A 9,075-nucleotide genomic window follows, 5' to 3' on the forward strand; every position below is an offset into this window, starting at 1 on the left:
CTTCCGGCGGAGCAGGAGGTTCCTGGTGGAGTGCCAGATGTGATCAACAGGATGGAATATGGGTGCCTCACTGCGGTGGCGGTCCACCTGCTCCTTCTGGCAGCGTACGGCGCGTTGGAGCCTCACGTGGGCATCACGTGGGCAGTGTCCCAAACCTCCTCCATAACCACTCCCTGTGGGCTGATCCGATATCCCAAGAAGGAGACGGCGGCCTGATGGAAATGCCACTTCTCCGCTTTGACATACAGATGGTTCTCCAGGAGGCATCCCAGTAATACCCGGATGCGGGCGATGTGCTCCTCCAAGGTGGCCGAGTAGATCAGGATGTATTCGATATACACGACCACCTGACACCCAAGCATGTCCCGGAACAACTCGTTAACGAATGCCTGGAACACCGGCAGAGCATTGGCTAAACCATAAGGCATCACCAAGTACCCGTAGTGACCAGACATTGTGCTAAAGGCCGTCTTCCAATCATTCCCCTGACGGATGCGGATCAAATTGTAGGCACTCTGCATGACCAGCTTAGTAAAAAAACGGGCCCCGCGGAGCTGTTCGATGGCAGCACCAACGGGAGGGGGTAGCGGTACTTGGTGGTGATGCCATTGAGACCTCTGTAGTCAATACACGGACGTAGACCCCCCTCCTTCTTGGCCATGAAGAAGAAACCAGCCGACGCAATGGAGGTGGATGGGCAGATGAAACCCTGTTGGAGAGCCTCCTGGATGTACTCCTCCATAGCCTTGGTTTCAGCCACCGACAGGGGGTAGTCGCGGCTGCACAGAGTCTGTTAGCAGGTCGATGCCACAGTCCCAGGGGCGATGAGGTGGGAGACAGGTGGTGCGGGTCTTGGAGAAAACCTCCCGGAGATCCTGGTAAACCTCCAGGATGTCGGCCTGGAGGGCAACCACAGGACTCTCAACCGCATGAATAAACGAACAAGAGTAGCGTCTGAACATGAACACATAAACAATACTGCCTGATTGGTGATAACAACGGAGTGCTAGGTAAAGGGGGCGTAATCAGGGATGTGATGAAGTCCGGGTGTGCCTAATGATGAGGCGCAGGTGTGCGTAATGAAGGTTGCCAGGTGTGCGTAATGATGGGTTGCCAGGACCGGTGGTTAGTAGACCGACGACCTCGAGCGCCGGAGAGGGGGAGCAGGAGTAGACGTGACAGTTAGTGTCTGAGCCATGGACATGCCAAATATTGTCAAGAAGCAAGATTAAATTCACTATTGATAAGACCTAAAAATACAGTGAATAAATGTAATTTTTTTGTTATTGTTTGTTTTTAATTTTTACCACTTTTTCTCCCCAATTGGTAGTGACAGTCTTGTCCCATCGCTGCAACTACCGTACGGACTCGGGACAGGCGAAGGTCGAGAGCCATGCGTCCTCCGAAACACGACCCTGCCAAGCCGCACTGCTTGCTTAACCCGCACTAATGTGTCGGAGGAAACACCGTACAACTGGCGACCGTGTCATCGTGCATGCCCCCGGCCCGCCACAGGAGTCGCTAGAGCGCGATGGGACAAGAACATCCCGGCCGAGCAAACCCTCCCCTAACCCGGACGACGCTGGGCCAATTGCGACACAGCCCGGGATCGAACCCGGATATGTAGTGACTTCTCAAGCACTGCAGTGCCTTAGACCGCTGCGGCACTCGGGAGGCCCGACAGTGAATAATTCGAATCAAATTCTAATATAACAACAACTTGTTTTAAATAGGCTATGTCTACAGTTACAGAGGCACCATAATCGCTCCACTGACCGTTACTTCTACAAAATATATATAGCTATAGCCTACCATCGCCGTTGATATGGCCAGTAGTGTCACAATCCGGCCGTGATTGGGAGTTCCATAGGGCGGCACACAATTGGCCCATCGTCCTCCGGGTTTTGCCGGGGTAGGCCGTCATTGTAAATAAGAATATGTTCTTATCTGACTTGCCTAGTTAAATAAAGGTTAAATAAAAAAAATAAAAAAAAGACAAACAAACAGGCAAATGTAGCCAACAAGCGGATTCAGCACCACGGACTTCGGAATTCCCGTGATTTGACAGTTAGGACCAACAGATTAAAGTGGAAGATGCATTTTTTGACAAAAAGGTCAACAAAAAACAATAAGCAGTCTTTTTAAATAACTTAATGTTTCTAAACAGGCTTACAACAGTCACTGAAACCTTTCATGCCCTGGGCATCGCACATAATGTTGTCCCCACTTGCTTCAAGATGTTCACCATTGTTCCTGTCCCCAAGAAAGTGAAGGTAACTGAACTAAATGACTATCGCCCCATAGCACTCACTTCTGTCATCATGAAGTGCTTTGAGAGGTTAGTTAAGACCATATCACCTCCAACTTACCCAACACCCTAGAACCATTACAATTTGCATATCGCCCCAACAGATCCACTGATGATGCAATCGCCATTGCACTGCACACTGCCCTATCCCACCTCGACAAACGAAATACCTATGTAAGAATGCTGTTCATCGACTACAGCTCAGTATTCAACACCATAGTGCCCTCCAAGCTCATCACTAAGCCCTGGATCGTCGGGTGAGGTTGTGTCTCTCTCTGGCAGGAGGTAAGCTTGGCTTGGCTTGGCTTATATGGTGTCGAGTAAAACTTAAACCATGTATTTAGATTGTAGATTGTAGTTAGGTATTGTAGGTAGTTTATCTAGGTAGTTATCGTAGGTTATTGTAGGTAATTATTGTAGGTAAGTATTTTATTCGGCTGAGCCCAGTGAAGCACAAGGCTAGCTAACCCACTACCTGGACTAGCTAGCGGGTAGCTACTGGTAACTATTAGCAACTGTGGATAGTTGTTTCCAATGTTATTTCACGCTTAAGAGTACCTGTAATTATGCCAGCTAGCTGCCTACCATTCAGCTGTTTTTCTAACCTCATTATCTGAAGCGTTAACGTTAGGTAGTTAGTTGCTACTGTACTCGAAATGTAGCTAGCTTGTTGCTACCTGGATAGCTAACTAAACAATAGCTGGAACGACCTAGCGAACAGACGCGAACTGGCTGAATTGATTCAGTGGCTAGCTTTGCACTTAACTGGCTAACAGTAGCTACTAAGGGTAAGTTATAACCTACATTTGTGTTTTGTTTTTACATACTGGTAACCAGAGTCGTTCAAGGGAATTCGGGACATGGGTGACTAGTTAACGTTAGCTTGGCTCTCTCTGTGTGTTCGTGCCGTGGGAGGAGGGGTTTTTTCGTTGGCAGAGAGCAATGGCTAGCTAGTATGCTAACTATTCTAGCTAACTAGATAACTGGCTGAATAAGTTGACGATGGACTCATTCAAACTGTCAAAACTAACCCAAAACTTTACACAACGTTAGACACGGACACGAATGATCTGCTTGGCGTGTTAACACACTGGTGGTTTGTTGTAACCGAGTATTGGTGCTAAACCGTGTTATTGGAGGCTGGCATGCTAGTTGGCTATGGCGTCATAGGATTCTGTGCCCTGGACGGTTTTCACGGAAGAATACTGTACCAAGTTAGTTAGCTGAATAAACTAAGTTAGTTTATTCCTAGAAAACATTGAACCGCTGTAGTTTACAACAATTATAATTTCTAAAGTGGAAGTTGGGAGAGTTATATTTGAGTGTTTCAGTGAAACGTAAGTGAGGGAGGCTCCGCTCTCTCGCTTTCCCAGATGTTTCTTTCCGATCTCCTTCATTCCGATTTCATTTCATTCCGATCTCCTTTGCATTATTGTAGCCATTTTCTGTAGCCTGTCAACTATGTGTCTGTCTATCCCTGTTCTCTCCTCTCTGCACAGGCTATACAAACGCATCACACCGCGTGGCTGCTGTCACTCTAACCTGGTGGTCCCTGCACGCACGACCCACGTGGAGTTCCAGGTCTCCGGCAGCCACTGGAACTGCCGTTCTGCGGCCAACAAGGCAGAGTTCAACTCAGCCTATGCTACCCTCCAGTCCCTCGACTTCTTGGCGCTGACGGAAACATGGATTACCACAGAAAACACTGCTACTCCTACTGCTCTCTCCTCGTCTGACCATGTGTTCTCGCATACCCCGAGAGCATCTGGTCAGCGGGGTGGTGGCACGGGAATCCTGATCTCTCCCAAGTGGACATTCTCTCTTTCTTCCCTTACCCATCTGTCTATCTCCTCATTTGAATTCCATGCTGTCACAGTCACTAGCCCATTCAAGCTTAACATCCTTATCATTTATCGCCCTCCAGGTCCCCTTGGAGAGTTCATCAATGAGCTTTACGCCTTGATAAGTTGCTTTCCTGAGGATGGCTCACCCCTCACAGTTCTGGGTGACTTTAACCTCCCTACGTCTACCTTTGACTCATTTCTCTCTGCCTCCTTCTTTCCACTACTCTCCTCTTTTGACCTCACCCTCTCACCGTCCCCCCCTACTCACAAGGCAGGCAATACGCTTGACCTCATCTTTACTAGATGCTGTTCATCTACTAATCTCACTGCAACTCCCCTCCAAGTCTCCGACCACTACTTTTTATCCTTTTCTCTCTCGCTCTCCTCCAACACTACTCACTCTGCCCCTACTCAGATGGTAATGCGCCGTCGCAACCTTCGCTCTTTCTCTCCCGCTACTCTCTCCTCTTCCATCCTATCATCTCTTCCCTCTGCTCAATCCTTCTCCCTCCAATCTCCTGATTCTGCCTCCTCAACCCTCCTCTCCTCCCTTTCTGCATCATTTGACTCTCTATGTCCCCTATCCTCCCGGCCGGCTCGGTCCTCCCCTCCTGCTCCGTGGCTTGACGACTCATTGCGAGCTCACAGAACAGGGCTCCGGGCAGCTGAGCGGAAATGGAGGAAAAATAGCATATTTTCACTCCCTCCTCTCTACATTTTCTTCCTCTGTTTCTGCTGCTAAAGCCACTTTCTACCACTCTAAATTCCAAGCATCTGCCTCTAACTCTAGGAAGCTCTTTGCCACCTTCTCCTCCCTGCTGAATCCTCCTCCCCCACCCCCCCTCCTCCCTCTCTGTGGATGACTTCGTCAACCATTTTGAAAAAGGTTGACGACATCCGATCCTCGTTTGTTAAGTCAAATGACACCGCTGGTCCTGCTCACACTGCCCTACCCTATGCTTTGACTTCTTTCTCCCCTCTCTCTCCAGATGAAATCTTGCGACTTGTGACGGCCGGCCGCCCAACAACCTGCCCGCTTGACCCTATCCCCTCCTCTCTTCTCCAGACCATTTCCGGAGACCTTCTCCAATACCTCACCTCGCTCATCAACTCATCCTTGACCGCTGGCAATGTCCCTTCCGTCTTCAAGAGAGCGAGAGTTGCACCCCTTCTCAAAAAACCTACACTCGATCCCTCCGATGTCAACAACTACAGACCAGTATCCCTTCTTTCTTTTCTCTCCAAAACTCTTGAGCGCGCCGTCTTTAGCCAACTCTCTTGCTATCTCTCTCAGAATGACCTTCTTGATCCATACCAGTCAGGTTTCAAGACTGGTCTTTCAACTGGGACTGCTCTTCTCTGTGTCACGGAGGCTCTCCGCACTGCTAAAGCTAACTCTCTCTCCTCTGCTCTCGTCCTTCTAGACCTATCTGCTGCCTTTGATACTGTGAACCATCAGATCCTCCTCTCCACCCTCTCCGAGATGGGCATCTCCGGCGTGGCTCACTCTTGGATTGCGTCCTACCTGACAGGTCGCGCCTACCAGGTGGTGTGGCGAGAATCTGTCTCCGCACCACGTGCTGTCACCACTGGTGTCCCCCAGGGCTCAGTTCTAGGCCCTCTCCTATTCTCGCTATACACCAAGTCACTTGGCTCTGTCATATCCTCACATGGCCTCTCCTATCATTGCTACGCAGACGACACACAATTAATCTTCTCCTTTCCCCCTTCTGATAACCAGGTGGTGAATCGCATCTCTGCATGTCTGGCAGACATATCAGTGTGGATGACGGATCACCACCTCAAGCTGAACCTCGGCAAGACGGAGCTGCTCTTCCTCCCGGGGAAGGACTGCCCATTCCATGATCTCACCATCACGGTTGACAACTCCGTTGTCTCCTCCTCCCAGAGTGCAAAGAGCCTTGGCGTGACCCTGGACAACACCCTGTCGTTCTCCGCTAACATCAAGGCGGTGACCCGATCCTGTAGGTTCATGCTCTACAACATTCGCAGAGTACGACCCTGCCTTACACAGGAAGCGGCACAGGTCCTAATCCAGGCACTTGTCATCTCGCGTCTGGATTACTGCAACTCGCTGTTGGCTGGGCTCCCTGCCTGTGCCATTAAACCCCTAGAACTCATCCATAACGCCGCAGCCCGTCTGGTGTTCAACCTTCCCAACTTCTCTCACGTCACCCCGCTCCTTCGCACGCTTCCAGTTGAAGCTCGCATCTGCTACAAGACCATGGTGCTTGCCTACGGAGCTGTGAGGGGAACGGCACCTCCGTACCTTCAGGCTCTGATCAGTCCCTACACCCAAACGAGGGCATTGCATTCATCCACCTCTGGCCTGCTGGCCCCCCTACCTCTGCGGAAGCACAGTTCCCACTCAGCCCAGTCAAAACTGTTCGCTGCTCTGGCACCCCAATGGTGGAACAAGCTCCCTCACGACGCCAGTACAGCGGAGTCACTCACCACCTTCCGGAGACACTTGAAACCCCACCTATTTAAGGAATACCTGGGATTGGATAAAGTCATCCTTCTACCCCCCCTTACCCCACCCCAAATACATTTTTTTTATTGTAAAGTGGTTGTCCCACTGGCTAACATAATGTGAATGCACCAATTTGTAAGTCGCTCTGGATAAGAGCGTCTGCTAAATGACGAAAATGTAAAATGTAAATCTGAACCCCTCCCTGTGCAACTGGGTACTGGACTTCCTGATGGGCCAACCCCAAATGGTGACGGTAGGCAACAACATCTGCGCCACGCTGATCCTCAACACGGGGGCCCCACGTGGGTGTGTACTCAGCCCCCTCCTGTACTCCCTGTTCACCCATGACTGCGAGGCCACGCACGTCTCCAACTCAATCATCAAGTATACTGATGACACAACAGTGGTAGGCCTGATTACCAACTGTCACGCCCTGACTCAGGGGACTCGTATATGTTGAGTCAGGGTGTGTATATTCTTTGTTATGTAGTATTGTCTATGTGGGATCTAGTATGTTTAGTTCTATGTTGGCCGGTGTGGTTCCCAATCAGAGGCAGCTGTCGCTCGTTGTCTCTGATTGGGGACCATACTTAGGCAGCCTATTGGCACTATTGAGTTGTGGGATCTTGTTCCGGTTAAGGTATGTTGTGTGTGCTACCTTGGACTTCACGTTTCGTTTCCTTTGTTGTTTTGTCGTGTGTTTATTAAGTTCAATAAACATGTACGCATATCACGCTGCGCCTTGGTCTGACCCGTCATTAAACGAACATGACAGAAGATCCCACCAAACGAGGACCAAGCAGCGTGCCCAGGCGGAGCGGATGGCCATGTCACAGGTGGCCAATTTGTGGTCATGGGAAGAGATATTTGCGGGGAAAGGACCATGGGCTAAGGTAGATGCCCAGGCAGGAGAGGAGCAACGGCAACACGGAGGAGGCCGGTCGAGGAGGAAGCCCGAGAAGCAGCCCCAATAAAAAAAAATTTGGGGGGCACACGGGGTGGTTGGCGGAGCCTAGGGTTAGAGCAGAGCCAACTCCCCGTACTCACGCAAAGAGGCGTATGACTGGGCAAGCTCTGTGTTATGCGGAGCTACGTACTGTGTCGCCAGTGCGCCGGCACAGTCCTGTACATCCTGTGCTTGCACCACGCACGTGCCGTGCGATGATGGGCATCCAGCCAGGACGGGATGTGTCGGCTCAATGCTCCTGGTCTCCAGTACGCCTCCTCGGTCCCGCATATCCTGCGGCAGTTCTAAGAACTGTATCGCCAGTGCGCGTGCACAGCCCAGTGCGTCCTTTGCCAGCGCCCCGCACGTGTAGTGCGAAAGTGGGCAGCCAGCCAGGATGGGTTGTGCCAGCTCCCCGCTCCAGACCTCCAGCCCGCCTTCACAGTCCGGCCCGGCCTGTTCCTGCTCCTCGCACCAAGCCAGTGGGGCGCGTCGCCAGCCCGGCCCGGCCTGTTCCTGCTCCTCGCACCAAGCCAGTGGTGCGCGTTGCCAGCCCGGCCTGTTCCTGCTCCTCGCACCAAGCCAGTGGTGCGCGTCGCCAGCCCGGCCCGGCCTGTTCCTGCTCCTCGCACCAAGGACCGCAGGGCTCTCCAGAGGGTGGTGCGGTCATCCCAACGCATCACCGGGGGCTCACTGCCTGCCCCCCAGGACATCTACAGCATCTGGTGTCACAGGAAGGCCAAGAAGATCATCAAGAACCTCAGCCACCCGAGCCACTGCCTGTTCACCATCTAGAAGAAAGAGACAGTACAGGTGCATCAAAGCTGGGACCAAGAGGCAGAAACAGCTTTTATCTCCAGGCCATCAGACTGTTAAACAGTCACCACTAGCCACACTCGTTCAGTGCCCTCTGCTGCGCACTGTACCCTACCCATCCACTTTCCCGATTACATTGTAGTTCCCCAGTGTAATGCGCTGGTCGATTCAGGCGCAGCTGGGAACTTTATGGACAGGTCATCTTCACATAGTCTAGGCATTACATTGGTTCCCCTATCCATTCCACTCCCCATCAGAGCACTTGACAGTCAACCATTAGGGTCCGGGTTCGTTAGGTAAGTTACAGCACCAGTCACTATGGTTACGCACTAGACTCATCGAGAGCAAGTCACTTTTTTTTTATTATTGAGTCTCCTGATTTCCCTGTTGCGCAGCAGAGGGCACTGAACGAGTGTGGGTGTTCGATACCTGGGGTGACGTGAGAGTGCCCTGCCTGCTGCCTCCAGACCCAAAAGAACACTGAAGACATCGTGGCGCTGTCGTCCTCTGCTCACCCGGCTTGCCACCCGACCCATCTCCATCATCTCGTGATCCAGGTTGGGGGGGTGCTGGCTCAGGTTGTCAGCAGGTTGTCCAACCGGATGGCCATGTCCACCAGTTGGTTGAAGGACAACATGGTGTCCCGGCTGTTTACACACATCTTCCG

Source organism: Coregonus lavaretus (assembly GCF_964263955.1).
Source record: "Coregonus lavaretus genome assembly, chromosome: 5".
NCBI classification, from domain to species: Eukaryota; Metazoa; Chordata; class Actinopteri; order Salmoniformes; family Salmonidae; genus Coregonus; species Coregonus lavaretus.